Here is a 17034-nt window from a genome sequence, read left to right as displayed (position 1 = left end):
TATTAAAAAACAGCAAACATGGGAACATGTTCACCAAAAAAGTAAATGCTATATTAAGTGTAAAAAGCAATTACAAAACAGTATATAAAACACATTTTGTGTTTTGTTGCTGTTGTTCAGTCACTCAGTCGTGTCTGACTTTTCGATCCCATGAACTGCAGCATGCCAGGTTTCCATGTTCTTCACTATCTCCTGGAGTTTGCTCAAACTCATGGCCATGGAGTCGGGGAAGCCATCCAGCCATCTTGTCCTCTGTCATCCCCTTCTCCTCCTGCCCTCAATCTTTTCCAGCATCAGGGTCTTTTCTAAGACCCAGTGTTTTAGGGGCATTCAAAATGTTTGGGGACATATGGAAGGATATATACTAAAAGCCTCAATAGATGTCTCTGGGTAGGGGGTTAGCCTTACTTTGTTTTGTCTTTTTATCCATACATGTTTCTAAAACAAACATGTATAACAATTTTAGATCCTGGAACAGGAAGAAAAGTAAAGACTTTGGCAGAAAAACTAGGGAAATCCAAACAAATTCTATACTGTAGAGTACTGTGCCACTGTCTGTTATGTAAAATGTTAACCTTAGGGGAAGTTGGGGGAAAGATATCCAGAACATCAGAACTATCTTCACAAATTCATTGTAAATCTAACATTATTCCAACATGAAATACTTATTTTAAAAAATAAGCCATGTATTAAGATCACGCCTTTTAAACCTAGAAGAAAAAATCCATTTGGTTAAAAAGATTCCTACATTTAAAGAATAATATTGTGGAATCAAACTTCTTTCATAGATAGAAGCTTTGAAGAAGGTATGCCTTCTAGCATGACAACCAAAAGCTATAAAGACTTAACGACATATGCATTGCCTTTCATAATATGAAAGTGAAGTTACCCTATTAGGCAAAGACTCACTGAAGCTGGAAATAAATGGCTGAGTCTCTATTTTCTTTGATTTTGTAATCATCATTGCTGAAGACCAACCATCATAAGAACATTTGAGGGAAGGAATTAAAAGTAAGTACAGCCAGTAACAACCTTTAATTCAAAAAATGTATTTACTTTTTGTCTGCACTGGATCTTCATTGCTGCACTTGGGCTTTCTCTAGTTACAGTGAGTGGGGACTACTCTCGAGTTGCGGTGCACACTTATTGCTGTGGCCTCTCTTGTTGCGGAGCACGGACTACAGCCTCTGGGCCCATAGGCTTCTGTAGTTGTGGCTCAAAGGCTCTAGATCGCAGGCTCAGTAGTTGTTGCGCACCAGCTTAGTTACCCTGTGGCATGTGGGATCTTCTCAGACCAGAAACCGAACCCATGTCTCCTGCATTGGCAGGCAGATTCTCAATCACTGGACCACCAGGGAAGTCCCAACCCTCTTCTTTTGTAATATTTTTAGTTGTAGTACTTCTAGTTGTCAAATTGCAGGCAGCTACAGGTACATGAACATGCATTCGTTCATGAAAAATCCAGTGAACATTTACTATGCCCTCTCCTTCTGGAGCTTAGTGTTCAATAGATAACATTTTAAGAGGACCTAAGACTAGGCACTTGCCTGGTGGTCCAGTGGTTAAGAATCTGCCTTCCAATGCAGGGGGTGCAGGTTCAATCTCTGGTCCAGGAGCTAAGAGCTGCATGCTTTGTGGCCAAAAAACCACAACATAAAACAGAAGCAATATTGTAATAAATCCAATAAAGACTTTTAAAATGATCCACATCAGAGAAATCTTTAAAAACTTTTTTTAAAAAGAGGCCATGAGACTAACACAGAGAGCAGACATACACCTGTAACAGGAAAGGAGGGTCACCCATGAGTCAACCCTCAACCCTATATGCCCAATCAGATGATCATCTTACCTTTTATTAATAAAAAGCTAATAATAATAGCTACCCTCTAGAATTATCCAGTTATACCTGTTACTGCTTAGGGACCAGCTGGCTTGCTCAAAATGTATTTTTTTTTAATCTTTAAATATTGGAGCAAGAAGAATTATGCAAAGACAAAGGATGAAAGTGAGGTTCTGAAAAGAAATAAAGGGAAGGAAAATGCAGAGCTGAAGTACACAAACAGAAAACTAAAAGGTTTTGATCAATTTCATCTGCAGACTGCTACCCAGCTGTTACAAACAGGTTACAGCTTTCTGGTTATACTACTACTCTGGCAAGTGTAAAATTTGGAATAGGTTAGTTCCATTGCAAAACACACCCAACTGAGGTTTTGTTACCTGGAAGTTTCATTAGTTGAGTATTGAAAATGCATCAGTAAGGTATGTCTGCAGATGAGACCCAAAACAAAAATTTCAAAAAACAGATTTAAAAAGAAGCACCAGTGTACTAAGAACTCCCAAGCAGAGGAGAAGTCTTTCCCATCTCAATGGAACACTACTTAAGGAAGGGCTATTATGTGTCCCCATAAAAAGGTCAGCCAAGAAACTTGCTGCAATTTCAACAGTGTTGATATTTACTACTAGTAGAAATCACCCATTTATCTCTAAAGCAATTAATTTCTGCTGTATCTATAATGTAATCCGCCTTTAAGACATCCCTTTGCAGTTATTTCTGTGAATTGTTAAGCAAAAATGTATCATCTTTAATTAAGTTATAATTCAATCCTCCTACAAACACCTGCAAACAATACGAGGAGCAGTAAAAGCAGTTTGCTTTCTCATGTACTGCATGGGGCAATACACTGCTTACTCTTCTTCAAAAGCAAAACTAAGGTCAACACAGAGGCGGTTCTGAAAACAAACGTTCTCCGTTAAGCACACATGTTGAGGTCTGATGGTTGCATGACGGCGACAGGCCAGATTTTTAAAGAATAAGAAAAGATATTATCAAAATGCTTCCAGCACCTCAATTTGATGGTTTCCAGGGCTGCTATGCCTGAAAATAGAAGAGAAAGGTACTGAGGTTTGGCACCTGGTGCCAAGCCCACCTAGACAACATCCTGATCTTTCATCAGCAATGGGGCAGTGCTGGTAAAAAAAAAAGAAAAAAAAATTTTTTTAAGGTCAAGCAATAGCAAGACATGGCCCCAGACCCAACCAAGTACCAAACTCAAAACAAATTCTAAAAGTTTAGATCATTCCACAGAACAATTTTATGTAACTCAAATATGTAACTGTGAGGCTTTGAGACATTATTGATTTTCTTTCATGCAGCAGATAGAGGTAAGCAGTAGAGGCAACAAATCTAAGAATAGATTTTCCATCCTAAACAGATTCCTAATCACTCCTCTCAAAGCAGAAGAAACATTTCTCATGATCTCATGACAAAATGTTATGACATCTAGAAGAGACCAGACAAATAAAATGACCTTAGTGTCAAAATAGCTAGAAACGATGCAAGAGTGAAGAAATCTAGTCTAGGGTGAAAAGTAATTCTTTCAACCAGAATTAGCTGCATCAAAATGAGTTTCGTGCATTTCATCAAAGTCATTAAAATAACATATATGTGTTTCATAACAACAATCCCATATTTGAAGAAGACAAATAGAATTTTGACTCAATTTTGCAGATTTCCACTGAGGACTATGATATCATCAGATTAAACACTGCAAGGCTTCTCAATATTTTCTTAGTTTAGGGATTCAATAGGCTACAACTGGTTTCTAAAATATGTCTTTAATTACAAACTGGAGTTGAGATTCCTAGTTTTCAAAACTCAAGGTACGTTCTGGCTAGAGACTGTATGCTCACAGCCACCTCCCACTCCTTTGGTCATGCCCTAGTATAGCATCCACCTCCTCTTTCCTGTGGGCAATGCCCTAAGCAACACGACCCTTCAGTCAAAGGCAGAGAGGGCGGTGGACAACAGTCTTCATCAGTTGAGGACAATTAGAAGCAAGATTAATAGGAAGCACTTCCTCCTTGTGTTTTTTAGTCATGTCCGACTTTTGTGACCCCATGGACTGTAGCCTGCCAGGCTCCTCTATCCATGGGATTTCCCAGGCAAGAATACTGGAGTGAGTTGCCATGCCCTCCTCCAGGGGATATTCCCAACCCAGCAGTCGAACTGGAGTCTCTTGCATTGGCAGGCAGATTCTTTACCACTGGGCCACCAGGGAAACACGCTTCCTCCCTAAGAAGTTAAAAAAAAAAAAACCACCCTACAATCTTTAAGGGTTAGGGGCTTTATGAGAAAAAGATCAGTGGTCTGAAAGTTGAGTTAAGAACAACTCCACCATTTCACCACATGTATATCATTGCAATCATACGCCAATCACTCCTCACAAACATTTCATATAACCAAAGAACAATGGCTCAAATGCAGGGTACTGCTGACATAGGACAGAGATTAGGTAACTATCTGAGCACTGGAATATTCTTCTCCCAAGAGCCAGGTAGAACAGTCTTCTTTTGCAGACTCCTTATACTTACAGTGACTGCAAACAGACCCTACTGAGCTAGGATTCAAGTCAGCCAGCAGGACTAGTGCACATGTCTTTACAACTGCAGTGAACAATTTGTACTTCTGGGGTTGAGAATCATCATCCCTGATTCAATTCTACTCAGTCCTAAAAGAAAGACTGGAATAGTGAGGTTGGGGAACTCCATTTCAAAACAAGAATAAAAAACAGAGAATGGAGATTCACCAGGGAGGTTTCCATTTTGCACTTGTCTTTTCTAAAGTTACTTGTAAAGAAGTAAATTATTTGGGGGGGGATACTTCCTAAAGAAAGCTACTCCCTTATTAACAGTTTAATTCTCAATGATCTCCTGGTGATCAAGAGAATATTAAAATTAATGTACATAAGGGCATAAATTAAAAACTTGCTTCTACATAAAAATCCTGGCCTTTACACTTGACACTAAAAACAAAATCGAAGGAAAGGGATCCCAAAATTTCTGGTGGAAAATCTGAGTTGTATAATATCCTTCCAAGTTCAGTCATTTTGCTTAAAAATGTATAACATGTAAATATATTTGAATGAATATGCTAATACTGACATTTCTTTCTACTGAGGGAAATAAACACTACACATTTTCCCATCTGCAGGTCGCTATAATTCACCAAACAGTGAGCCTGAACCCTGCCTTTTCTAGTTTCCAGAGTATGTAAACCACTTTCTTCACAGATATTCTAACCTACTTCTGTAAGGAAATGCACAGAGAAATCCCAAATATTTTACCAAAGGCTTTAAACCATTCTAGACTAACCTGCAACTGACCAAATCCCGAAGGTTTCTGTGGTTCCAAGTATAAGAATACCATTATCCCGGCCTGCTTTTCTCTTTTCTACTCTATTTGTCTGAAACACATTCATCTGACAGTTATTTATGGCTAGTTCTGCTCAGTTCCACCCCTGAGTCAAGTTACGGTTTTTCAACTATTCTTTTAAGCTACTTCTCAACTTACCATCTTCAGCAGTCATGGAGAACAGAGCACCTTTTACTTGGATGCATCCCATGAGATACTAGTGCTAGTTGTGTCTTCTCTTCTGTTTCCAAAGCCATAACTGAACTTTAAGCTCATTCAACCAAGTTCCTGTTTCCTGTCTGTGGGAAGTTTTCAGCTTTCAGTTTATTTGAAAAGCAGAAATGACTAATATATTCTGAGAAAAACGAATGATCACCATTTCATAGGGAGCAGCTCTGCCCATTTTTGCAGACCTTTTTTTTTTATGACATCACCTGGGTACCCCCAGGGGAGTGGTCCTCCAAAACTCTGTCATTTCTTTTTTTAACAGTATTAGAATGCTTCAGGCACATGTTGAAGGTAATAAACAGAATACCTAAGAGAAAACAGGTATTTCACCATGCCTTCCACTGCCTTAACTTCCTAACAATCACTAGAAGCCCCCATAAATGTTTCAAATACCTCTGTTAAAAGTCTCATCTCACACACACCTGTCATTACTCAAGTGAGAAGTGGGAAAACTCTATTCTGCGTGCATGCTTAGTGGCTCAGTTGTGTCTGACTCTGCGACCCCATGGACTGTCGCTGCCAGGCTCCTCTGTCCATGGGATTTTTAGTCCCCTATAAAATCTTCAAACTTCACAGTGCCTATGAAAAAAAAAATCCTCTTGCTGCAAAATCAATTCTAGAAAGGCCTTGGAGAATGGGATGCTATTTCAATCACCATAACAAAAATATGAGCAGCTACACTGGGCCATCACATTAACACCACTGTCTACAAGGTAGAATATTCTTTTGTTAAATACTCTATTGAATTCATCATAAAGTATTTTCACCTCTAAATCCCACAGTATAAACTCAGAAGTGGTTATAATGAGCCTATGGCAGATGTGCTTAATAAATGCTTCTCGATGACATATGAGCAGAATACATACTATACAAATCAAACTTGGTCCTGCAACACATTTCTCGTAATGTTCAATTTTACTGTAGACTGAGATACCATAGACAAAGATTCATGTTGCCACAGACACCCAGATTTTCTTTACTTTTATAAGCTGCAAAAGAACACAACTACGCCCACACATTCACCAAAAATTAGTCAGAGCGGTTGGTTTTTCTTTGAACCAAAATAACTGTTCAAGCTCAGTTTTAAAACCTTCATTAAAACCAAACCCCACCCCAAAAGATCCCTAATGACCTTTTAATATACTGTACTTATATATCATTACTAGTAACTACAACTTAAACAACATGCATAAATTCAAAACAGAACTGAACTGGTTTAACATTGAGAATTTTTTCATTCCTTGGTTATTTACTTTTGGTGGCCATGACTTTGCTTGAAGATTATAGTTTGTCCCAGAAATCAGTTATTTTAAGTGGAACACTATGTTTACCTGGCACGTGGTCGTTCTTTTTCCCACTAGTATGTCTTTTTCACTTATTCACAGCTATCGATCATGAAAGATGCTCACTGTATAGAGTCCAGTTAAAGGAAGCAAGTTACAAATCAGCATGTACACTAAGAACCCTTCTTTTGTAGAAAGAAGATACATATGTTTGCACACGTGCATGTGTGTGTGCATGCAAGTGTCCATACATGTATGTACACAAACACGTGCCCAGAAGTTGACAATAGATCTCCCTGGGTATGGCATTATGGCGCTTTTATTCTTTTTTTATACTTATATTTTCAATGCAGAACATTCAGAAAATACAAATAGTTTTAAAAATAATGTTCTTCCTTTGTTAAAGTACTAAGTACTCTCTAAATACAAGGCATTCACCCCATTTCTAGCACAATGTTACTGTATAAAGCACAGTGAAGAAACTGCATTGTAAATATCCTTCAATGTGTAATGTTGCATATGAAGAATCTGTAAAATTACTATCAAAAGGGTAATCATATATTAAAATGCATTATAGACAGTCTTAGCAGAGAGTCGCCGCGGTTTCCTGCTTCAACAGTGCTTGAACGGAACCCGGCGGTGGGGTTCCGTTCAAGCACCCCGGCCGGCCGGCCACTCAGAGCCAGCCCTCGTCACCACTTGACAGCGCCCTCCGACCGGCCCAAGGTCCCCGCCAATTGCTCCAGCGCCGCTCGGCCGTCGCCGCCACCACCACCACCACTGCCCGTTTTCAGCCGCCCACAATGACGACTGCATCCCCCTCGCAGATGCGCCAGAACTACCACCAGGACTCGGAGGCCACCATCAACCGCCAGATCAACCTGGAGCTCTACGCCTCCTATGTCTACCTGTCCATGTCGTACTATTTTGACCGTGATGATGTGGCTTTGAAGAACTTTGCCAAATACTTTCTTCACCAATCTAATTAGGAGAGGGAACACGCTGAGAGACTGATGAGGCTGCAGAACCAGCGAGGTGGCCGAATCTTCCTTCAGGATATCAAGAAATCAGACCGTGATGACTGGGAGAATGGGCTGACTGCAATGGAATGTGCGCTGTGCTTGGAGAGAAGTGTGAATCAGTCACTACTGGAACTGCACAAACTGGCCACTGAAAAAAATGATCCCCATCTGTGTGATTTCATTGAGACTCATTACCTGAATGAGCAGGTGGAAGCCATCAAAGAATTGGGTGACCACATAACCAACCTGCGCAAGATGGGGGGCCCTGGATCTGGCATGGCAGAGTACCTCTTTGACAAGCACACCCTGGGACACAGTGAGAGCTAAGCCTCAGGCTGGTTTCCCACAGCCACAGGGGTGACTTCCCTGGTCAGCAAGGCAGTGCATGCATATTTGGGTTACCTTCATCTTTTCTATAAGTTGTAACAAAACATCTACTTAAGTTCTTTCTTTAGTACCATTCCTTCAAATAAAGTAATTTGGTACCCCCCCAAAAATAAATAAAAATAAAATGCATTATAGAATTGTATAGGGTAAAAAGTATAAGTATCTCTGTAATGCCTTCCTCTAACACCACTCCCTTTTGCCCTAGAGATAACCATGCATGGTGCCTATCAGTCACACCTCTTTGTATTATCCATATGCATGGCAAGGTTTTGTCTTTTTTAGATAGGTGGATTCATGGTATATGGAGTGTTATATAATTCCCTCCATCCTTTAACAACATATTTTGGAACTCCCATGTCCATTTATATAGGTCTAAGGGATTTCTTTCCTTTAATAGCTTCATATTATTCCACAGAACAACATGTTATTATTTAAGTCATTCCCCTTCTGATGGACATTTAGCTTGCTGCCAAGTTTTCACTGTTACCAAGGTTCATTGCTTTGAAATCTTGTGTTTATTTTTATACAAATGTGCAGATATTTACCAAGAATAGCTTTATACAGAATTACTGGGTCAAAAATATATGCACATTTAAAAATGAGAGGATTTTGGCACTCTATCAAAAAGCTACACAATTCACACTCTCATTAAAGTGTATGACAGTGCCCATTCCTTTCTAAAAGTGGATATTACAGTTTTTGCCAATGTATTTGGTAAAAAAATGATTTTCATTTCCCTAATTACTAGAGTGAATTTGAGCATCTTTTCTTTTTGAATCATTATTTCAATTTCTTTTCTTTTTTTGTAAAGGCCAATTCACAACCCTCTGCCACTTTTTCTAACAGGTACCTTTTATTTATTGATCTGGAGGAGCTCTTTACATAGCATAGATATTATATAGTAGAAACCTTTTAACCTAATTTTATTTGGAACACAATTAGCTAATTTAAAAAGTCAACTAAGGTGGACAATCATAAAAAAAATATGCTCATGACAAACATTTCATTTTATCTTCATTTTATCAGTGGTAAATGTACACTCATTCATCAAGTTTTTGATAAACGGCCAGAAGGCCAAAACCTTTCTTTAACTCCAGGCCCAGTGACTGCAAATAAATTTAAACTGAATTCTTAGATAATGCAGAACTTCAAAGAACTTAAAAGATACCTGTAAAGAACTATTAGTGGAGAACACTTCAGATTATACAAATCTTTTATCATTGTCTTACACACACCTAATTATACACTTACAACTTGCTTTCATCAACTCATTTCATAATATACCATTTGTTTTGTTACAATAAACCTATCCCCCAACTTCAACTATCATCTGTATTTGCTGAATTTTATTTCTTTCACATCTCTATGCACTCTGCACCTCAACTCCTATATAATTTGAAGCAAATCCCAGACATCATATCATTTAATATGTAAATTTTCAGTAAGAACTTCAATTCCTCACTACTCAGATTGTATCAAGTTATATGAAAATAAATTTTATATTTACAAAAAGAAGAACAAGCACAGTAATTCATAATAAAATAATTCATATTTTTAATTTAATTATTTTAATTCATAATAATTCAGTAATAAAAGCATCTGTTGTATTGGTGGGTTCACAAGCCTGGCGTACCAGATACCAAGTGTTCAGTTCATAGTGTGTTTTACAAAACAAACGAATAGCATTTAATATGGTGGGTCAGTTAAGTGGAAGTCAGTAAAAGCTCCCATGGCATATATAGAAATTATTTTCCTGCAGCCTGTCATATGACTTTTCAACTTTGTTATGGTGTGTTGTGCTTTCCAGAAGTTTTTAAAATATATACATATATTTTTAAAAAATACATCTTTAACTTATTTTGGAGTATGATGTGAGGCAGGGACCCATCTCTTTCCAAATATACAGTGAAACAGTCCAAACTCAGTTTCCATTTTCAACCTTACTTGTAGGTGGGGCATTCAAAAGAACTAAAGTATGAACTTCTAACTTACAAAAGGAAGCTGTGCACACAAAATAATAAACCAACAGTCTTAAGTTCAGCTTGACAGGCTCAAACTACTATGTATTTAAAGATCGCAGTAACTTTGGGAGGAGGAGCAACAGAACTGCCATACCTGGCTGTCATTACCACTCTGGCACACAACAGAATCTCCAAAGGATATGGCGACTAGATAGGCCTCCTTCTGAATCTCACCAGTTACCAAACTTGCAAACTGACATTCACACTGAAAGAGCCCACACTTGACAAAAACAACAAAATCAATTTTTCCAACTCTCCATCCATTCCTTAATGCTGCCCCTAGGATCAGTGCCTTTGGACACAATAAAGAAAATGAATACACTCTTCCAAACCACAATTTCCACATGGAAATATACCTAAAAGGTACTAAAAGTCAAGGTAACATTTGTTAAATTTCTTTTAAAGCATAGAGACTCAATAATTTATTATAAGGTTGCTTTATCTCTGGGCAAACTTTTTGTGTAAAGGACCAGAGAGTAAATTGACTTTCAGGGCCGTTAAGTTCTCTGTTTCAACTCTGACACTGTATTTTGAATGCAGCCAAACAACACATAAATGAATGGATGTGCCTGTATTCCAACAGAAACGTATTTACAAAAACAGGTGGTGGGCAGGATTTCGTCACAAGCAGTACTTTACCCACCACTGTCTCACACCAATGATTGATCTCTTCCAACTAGGAATCCACTATCTTGGCTATAAATTTATTGAGCAAATATTGTGACACTGAAGGGACAATTAATAATTTAAGTGCCCCCTTACAGAAATGAATACTCTTAAAAATCAATCACGAAGCTTTTCCTTAAGTTCTTCTCAAACATGAGCACATATATTTTTCAAAATAACACTTGTAAGCTACCTTAAAACTAATGCTTATTTTCAAAGATAATTAAAATGAACATTAAATAGCTACTATAAAAGAAAAACATACAGTCTAGACAGACAAATTCAACATTCGATTCATTATTCTGAGCAGAACAAGCCTACTAAATCTATCATCATATTCACAACTTCACTACTCAAAATGCAGAAGCAGACTTTCAAAGTACATTTAAATGAGAACTCAAATTTTTTTCTTTGGATTACTTACCAGAAATGTTGATTAGAAACTACACAGTTTTGCCAAAATATTTTAAAATTAGAAAGTGAAACCAAAAATCTCCTTGGCATATGACGCATATACTTAATTTTAAAATATTAATTTTAATGTTACGGTGACTGCCTGGTAATATAGAAATTATAGTTTTAAGGCACAAAAGGATGGCAGCCATTTTCATCCAGTGAGAATATGTATAAGTATGGATTCACACTCTAAGCCATCAAGGTCACTTGTTTGAAGAATACATCTGAGCTCCAGGAATGCTCAAAGAAAAAAAAATGTTCACACTGCTCACAGAAATACTGGATGTTATATAGAACAGCAAGGAATAAAATTAAATAACAAAGGTACATAAGATTCCTTCACACTATCCATAAGAGGGAAAACTGACAAACTGGACCTCATCAAAATTAAAGACTTTTATTCTGTGAAACTTGCCTATGAAGAGGACAAAAACGCAAGCTGCAGGCTGGGAGAAGATATTTGCAAACCACGTGGCCAACAAAGCACTAGTATTGAGAATTATATAAAGAACTCTCAGAACAGTAAAAAAAAAAAAAAAAAAAAAGTCCAACTAGAGAATGGAGAAAAGACATGAACATACATTTCACTGATGAAAATACAGAGAGAGCAGATAAGCACATGAAAAGATGTCCAACATCATAGCCATTAGGGAAATGCAAATTAAAACTATGACAAGATATCACTGTATATATATATATATATATTGGAATGGCTAAAAATAAAAAATAGTAACAACTCCAAGTGCTGGCAAAGATGAGAACCATTCATGCATTGCTGAGGGAATATAAAATAGCACAGTCACTCTGGAAAGCAGTTCGGCAGTTCCTTATGAGACTAAACACCAATACAAGCATCAATTGCACTCTTGGGCAATTATCCTAGAGAAATGAAAATTTACATTCATACAAAAACCAGTACATAACTGTTCATAGGAGCTTTATTCATAACGGGTTACAAAGTACAAGAAAGAACCAGATATCCTTCAATGGGTGAATGATTAAACAAACTATAATACATCCACAGCGTGGAATACGACTCTAGAATGAAAAGAACTATTGATACAAGATATATTCCCTGCAAGAATCTCCACACAATTACACTGAGTGAAAAAACACCAATCAGGCAAAGAAAACACATTAGGGGTTGCCAGGGGCTCAGGGAGGGAGTGAGATGGCTATAAAAGGACATCAGAGACCTTTGGGGTGATGGAACTGTTCTGTTTCTTGACTGTGGTGGTGGTTACATGTGCTAACACTGCACAGAGACAAACTGTTGTTGTTTAGTCGCTAAGTTATACCCAACTCTTTTGCAACCCCATGGACTGTAGCTGGCCAGGCTCCTCTGTCCATGGGATTTTCCAGGGAAGAATACTGGAGGGGGTTGCTATCTCCTTCTCTAGAGGATCTTCCTGACCCGGGGATCAAACCCATGTCTCCTGCATTGGCAGGTGGATTCTTTACCACTATATATTGCCTATAGAGAAGCCCACAGAACTAAGTACACACACGCAAGTGAGTGCATGTAAAACTGGAGATCTTTGCATCAGGTGGATGGATTGTACCTGCTTCGATCTCCTTGTGATATTATGCTACAGTTATGCCAGATGTTACCACTAAGAAAATTAAAGGGTATTGTTTTTTACAATTGTATGAGAATGTATAATTATCTTAAACAGCTAAAAGAGAAACAAATGAAAGGAATATATAAAACCAGTCAACGGCAGGAGTGAAAAAAACAAATCTTTCATTTTTGCTAAAGTCTCAGTAATTGAAAGTCAACAAACGGAAAGAAAAAAAAAAAGGAACACCAAGAAGAGAGTCTACAGGCTACAATTAACACAATTATCTCCTCCTCCCCTGTGGAGCCTTAACTTCCCCGGGATTTTATGTCCCTGATTTGACTGTTGTTAATAAAAATAAACTGGCACACAAAACCATCTCTCCACAACCCTCACCACCATCGCCTCCATCCTGGACTATAAAATTAAACCTTGGAGGCAAAGGATTGTCTTCTCGACCATCATACCCTAGAGGCCTATGGCACAAAATAAATGACAGATGGAGGAATGAGATAAGTTGAAAGAAGGAACAAATGAATGAATGAATGAGATGCTTGCATATTCTTTTCAAGTTGCCTAGCCAATTACAGTTACAAGGCAGTCTGTATACATTCCCATACACATTTCTTAAAAGCCTTGAACCTTTAAAGAAAAATAAAGTGTGGTATGCACACCCTTCACTTGCAAGCAGAAGTGAACAATACCTGACTTTTGTAGAATGCTTCCCAATATATAGACTTTCACATAGAGTAATTCATTTGATATGGATGAATTAAGAATTATGGATATATAGATTGGAACTAGTATAAGCAGATCTTTGAGAAAAATGTTCTAAATAACTAAGGACTTAACTAATGATTTACGGCACAGCCTTAATGCAAACTGTGATAGATATGTATTGTCAAATTAGGGGACTTATGCAGATTATTGGAGAAGGCAATGGCAACCCACTCCAGTACTCTTGCCTGGAGAATCCCATGGACGGAGGAGCCTGGTGGGCTGCAGTCCATGGGGTCGCTAAGAGTCGGACACGCCTGAGCATCTTCACTTTCACTTTTCACTTTCATGCACTGGAGAAGGAAATGGCAACCCACTCCAGTGTTCTTGCCTGGAGAATCCCAGGGACGGTGGAGCCTGGTGGGCTGCCATCTATGGGGTCTCACAGAGTCGGACATGACTGAAGCGACGTAGCAGCAGCAGCATGCAGATTATTCTGACAACATCAAGACCCTTTTACAGATGCAAAAATGAAGTGAGGTAAAGTGACTTGTTCAAGGTTATACATTTAGCTACCACTGGAACTGCACGTCAGCCTCTCCAGAGTCCCAATTCATTTCTCTTCCCACGGAATTGGGCAAGCCTCTTCTTTCTCCACCCATCCTGCCCCTACCCAAAACACTCAAAAATGTTCTTCTGAATCACTTATTTTTAAAATCGGTGCTTTAGGGGGAAAAATTGAATTTATTCAAGATGTTTATTGTTGCATTACACCTTCTGTGGATTTTTAGGTGTCAAATTACTTCTATCAGAACAATAAGGTATTTTATTCTATGTTGGGAGAAGAAGAACAGCTCAGTGTTTCATCCTCTGCCAAAATGGCAGAAAGGGTGTTAATTCTTCCAGGAGTTTTAGGTGTTTCACACTTCTTTTCAATCTAAAAGATGAGCTATTTTATAATTCAAGGAAGAGGCCTCACACTATGCAAATCTTAATTGATACACTCATTGACAGTACAGACATTGGATATCTCCCTACAAACTTATGCATCAAGAGCAATTAAAAGGATTTGTTATAATATAAAAGATATAAGTAATATAAAGTAATATAAGTACTTATAAGTAATATAAAACCTAATGTGACAAGCAACTACTGGGAAACGTGGATTTCATCAGGTTAAATCTCCCTTACGCTGCAACACGTTACAATACTAAGCATGAATTCACAGGTCTTAAAATCAAAATACTAGAAGGAACCTTCGTTCAACACCCTCAATTTTGTAAATGAGCTAACTGAGGCGTTGATTAAACCATTAACCAATAGAGCAGACTGCTTACTTTTTCAGAGGGACTTATTTAAATGCCATTTCGCCGTTGTTTCTTAGAGCGATGATTGATTCTTTTAACGTGAAAAGAGCGATTAGAGCAAAGTCATTTCAAGAGGGTGGAAAAAAAAATGCCTTTGAAAGAGGAGATGCTGGAGTGAAGAGGAGAAATGACGTCTTATTTAAAATATGTAACCCCTTAATGGTGGTTAGGCAGTGAATCATATTCTCCTCGATTTTTCTCTGTGCTATAGACATCGACCACAGTTCTTTCTGTAGGGCACTTGAATGAGAGGAAGAGGAAGTGAATAAAGCTGATGCTAAATATACAGCACCCACGGAGGGCAGGGATGTAGATAGGTAGGACAGGAAAAAATAAGAGCATGCTTCTGCTAGAAACTAGTCATTTTCTAACCTACCTAAAGATAGGAAGCTAAGAGGATATCGGAAGCAAGGGCATCCTTCAAATTCGAAGGGCGGATGCTTCTAGAGCCAGAAAGAGTCCCAAGCTCTCAGATATAGAGCGACTCGAAACGGACAAAATGGAGTTGAGGTCCGGGGGCGTCCTAAAGGTCGTTTGGAGGTCTGGCGAGTCCCTGGTGTGCTCACTGGGGAAAGGTCATGGCAAAGCCTAGCACCCCGATCAGGAAGAGCTTTTGGCCCTCGAGGAGGCGGTGAGTGGCATGAAGAGGCAGACCAGGGTCTCGAAGACCCCACACCTCAGCAATGGAGATGATGCCGGCATCTCGGGAAATCTTCCCAGCCCCGGAGGAGGCGGGCGGGTAAATCGCCCAGGCTCTAGAAGAAAGCGAACGGATTTCGGGAACAGGAACGTCCCCCGCCCACCCCGCCCCACGTCCTCTGGGCTCAGGTGTGGGACGGTGGCGCGGCCAGAGCGGGGGGCCTGGGACATAGCAACGGGGTAGAGGTGCCGGGGCCGGAGCCTCTCCGATTACGGCTACTTACCCGAGGCGCTGCCTGTGGCGTGTTCGCAGCCGGCGGGGACTCGGCACTCCAGAAGCCGGCGGAAAGGAGCCGCGTGCCCGCTAGCGCTGGGATGAGGAGGGGCGCGCCGCGGACGCCGGAGAAAAAGCCGCAGCAGCGCGCGCGCACCCGGAGGGCCAACGGAGGCGGGGCGAGGCGCAGCGCCGCGCGGGCCCGGAAAAGACGCGCCCGGAGGGGCGGGCGGAGCGGGGGCGCGCGGTGGTGTGGCACAGCCGGCCGAATCGCGGGCGACGGCCCGCTCAGCCCACCCACGCTCCCGCCTCCGCTCACCCGACGTCAGCCGAAAAGGAGGGGCGGCCAGGGCCGTTAGAACGCGGGGGGCGGGGGGAAGTGCGGGGGAACCAAGTTGGTTAACGGCTCCTCGCGGGCTTGCCTTAGGGTCCAGCTCCCGCACCCGCCGCCTGGTGATGGAGCTTGTTTTGGGGAGGTTCCGGCGCTTATCTGATTTCCGCGAGCTACCCCATGGGCCCACGCCCGTACCTGCGCTCGCTTTCCCAGAACTCCACCCTAGAATGAAAGTTCCCCTCGGGTCATATTCCAGCTGCCCTTTCAAGATACTCATCTTCGGACTTCACTACTCTTTAGAGAGGAATCTTAACGTTCTTTGCCTAAGACATCCTGCCCCTCCAAGCCCCACCTAACGCATCTCTATCGCGCCTCTCACTGCGTTAAGACCCCATACAGCCATCCCCACTTATGAAATATCACAAGAATGCAGGGTTTTCACTTTATGCCTTGTGTTTCTACGATGGTGTTGTGGCAAAAAGAGCTCACAACCGATAAGGAAATGTCACCGCAGCACTGTGACATCTTACTGGCCCTTAATCGTTGCTCCTAAGACAGTCCTACAAATAATCTTCCCAAGAGATTCAAGAAACTGCTGTTAAAAATAAAATGCTGGCGAACTGCCTTGGGGCTTCAAAAGAGACCGTAATTGTAAATAAGCCACGACAAACTGCCAAGAATATATCACCAAAAGAAAGAAAATGCCAGTATTCTTCCAGTTCCCTGATGTTTAATGGAGAACTAGCTTCCTTTTCTTGCTAGGCATGGACGTGTCATTTCACTGTTTTTCACTTTCCCATATAATTATGGGACGTAACAACGCATGTGTGTTTGCGTGTGTGTGGTGGGGGGCGGGGGGGCAACTCAGATTACAGGCTAGAGTTGTTCTTA

The 17034-nt window shown here is 40.1% G+C and overlaps 1 protein-coding gene and 1 pseudogene across 4 annotated transcripts in view; one reads left to right on the top strand and one right to left on the bottom strand.

The window, feature by feature from the left end:
- Positions 1 to 16095, bottom strand: part of ACSL4 (acyl-CoA synthetase long chain family member 4) — a 77642-nt gene extending 61547 nt beyond the window's left edge. Inside the window, exon 1 of one of the 3 annotated variants that reach the window (XM_027535001.1) lies at positions 15820 to 16095. The gene's annotated coding sequence lies outside the window, so the exon portion shown is untranslated. The remainder of the gene's footprint in view (positions 1 to 15819) is intronic. The other 2 variants (XM_027535000.1, XM_027535002.1) reach the window with 2 other exon arrangements.
- Positions 7490 to 8211, top strand: LOC113887786 (annotated as a pseudogene). The gene has a single exon (XR_003509830.1). The product of XR_003509830.1 is annotated as a ferritin heavy chain pseudogene (transcript).
- Positions 16096 to 17034: the final 939 nt, after the last annotated feature.

The sequence above is a fragment of the Bos indicus x Bos taurus genome, chromosome X (genome assembly GCF_003369695.1).
Source record: "Bos indicus x Bos taurus breed Angus x Brahman F1 hybrid chromosome X, Bos_hybrid_MaternalHap_v2.0, whole genome shotgun sequence".
NCBI classification, from domain to species: domain Eukaryota; kingdom Metazoa; phylum Chordata; class Mammalia; order Artiodactyla; family Bovidae; genus Bos; species Bos indicus x Bos taurus.
The sequence above is the reverse complement of the archived record's forward strand: the minus strand, read 5'-3'. Positions and strand labels throughout refer to the sequence as shown.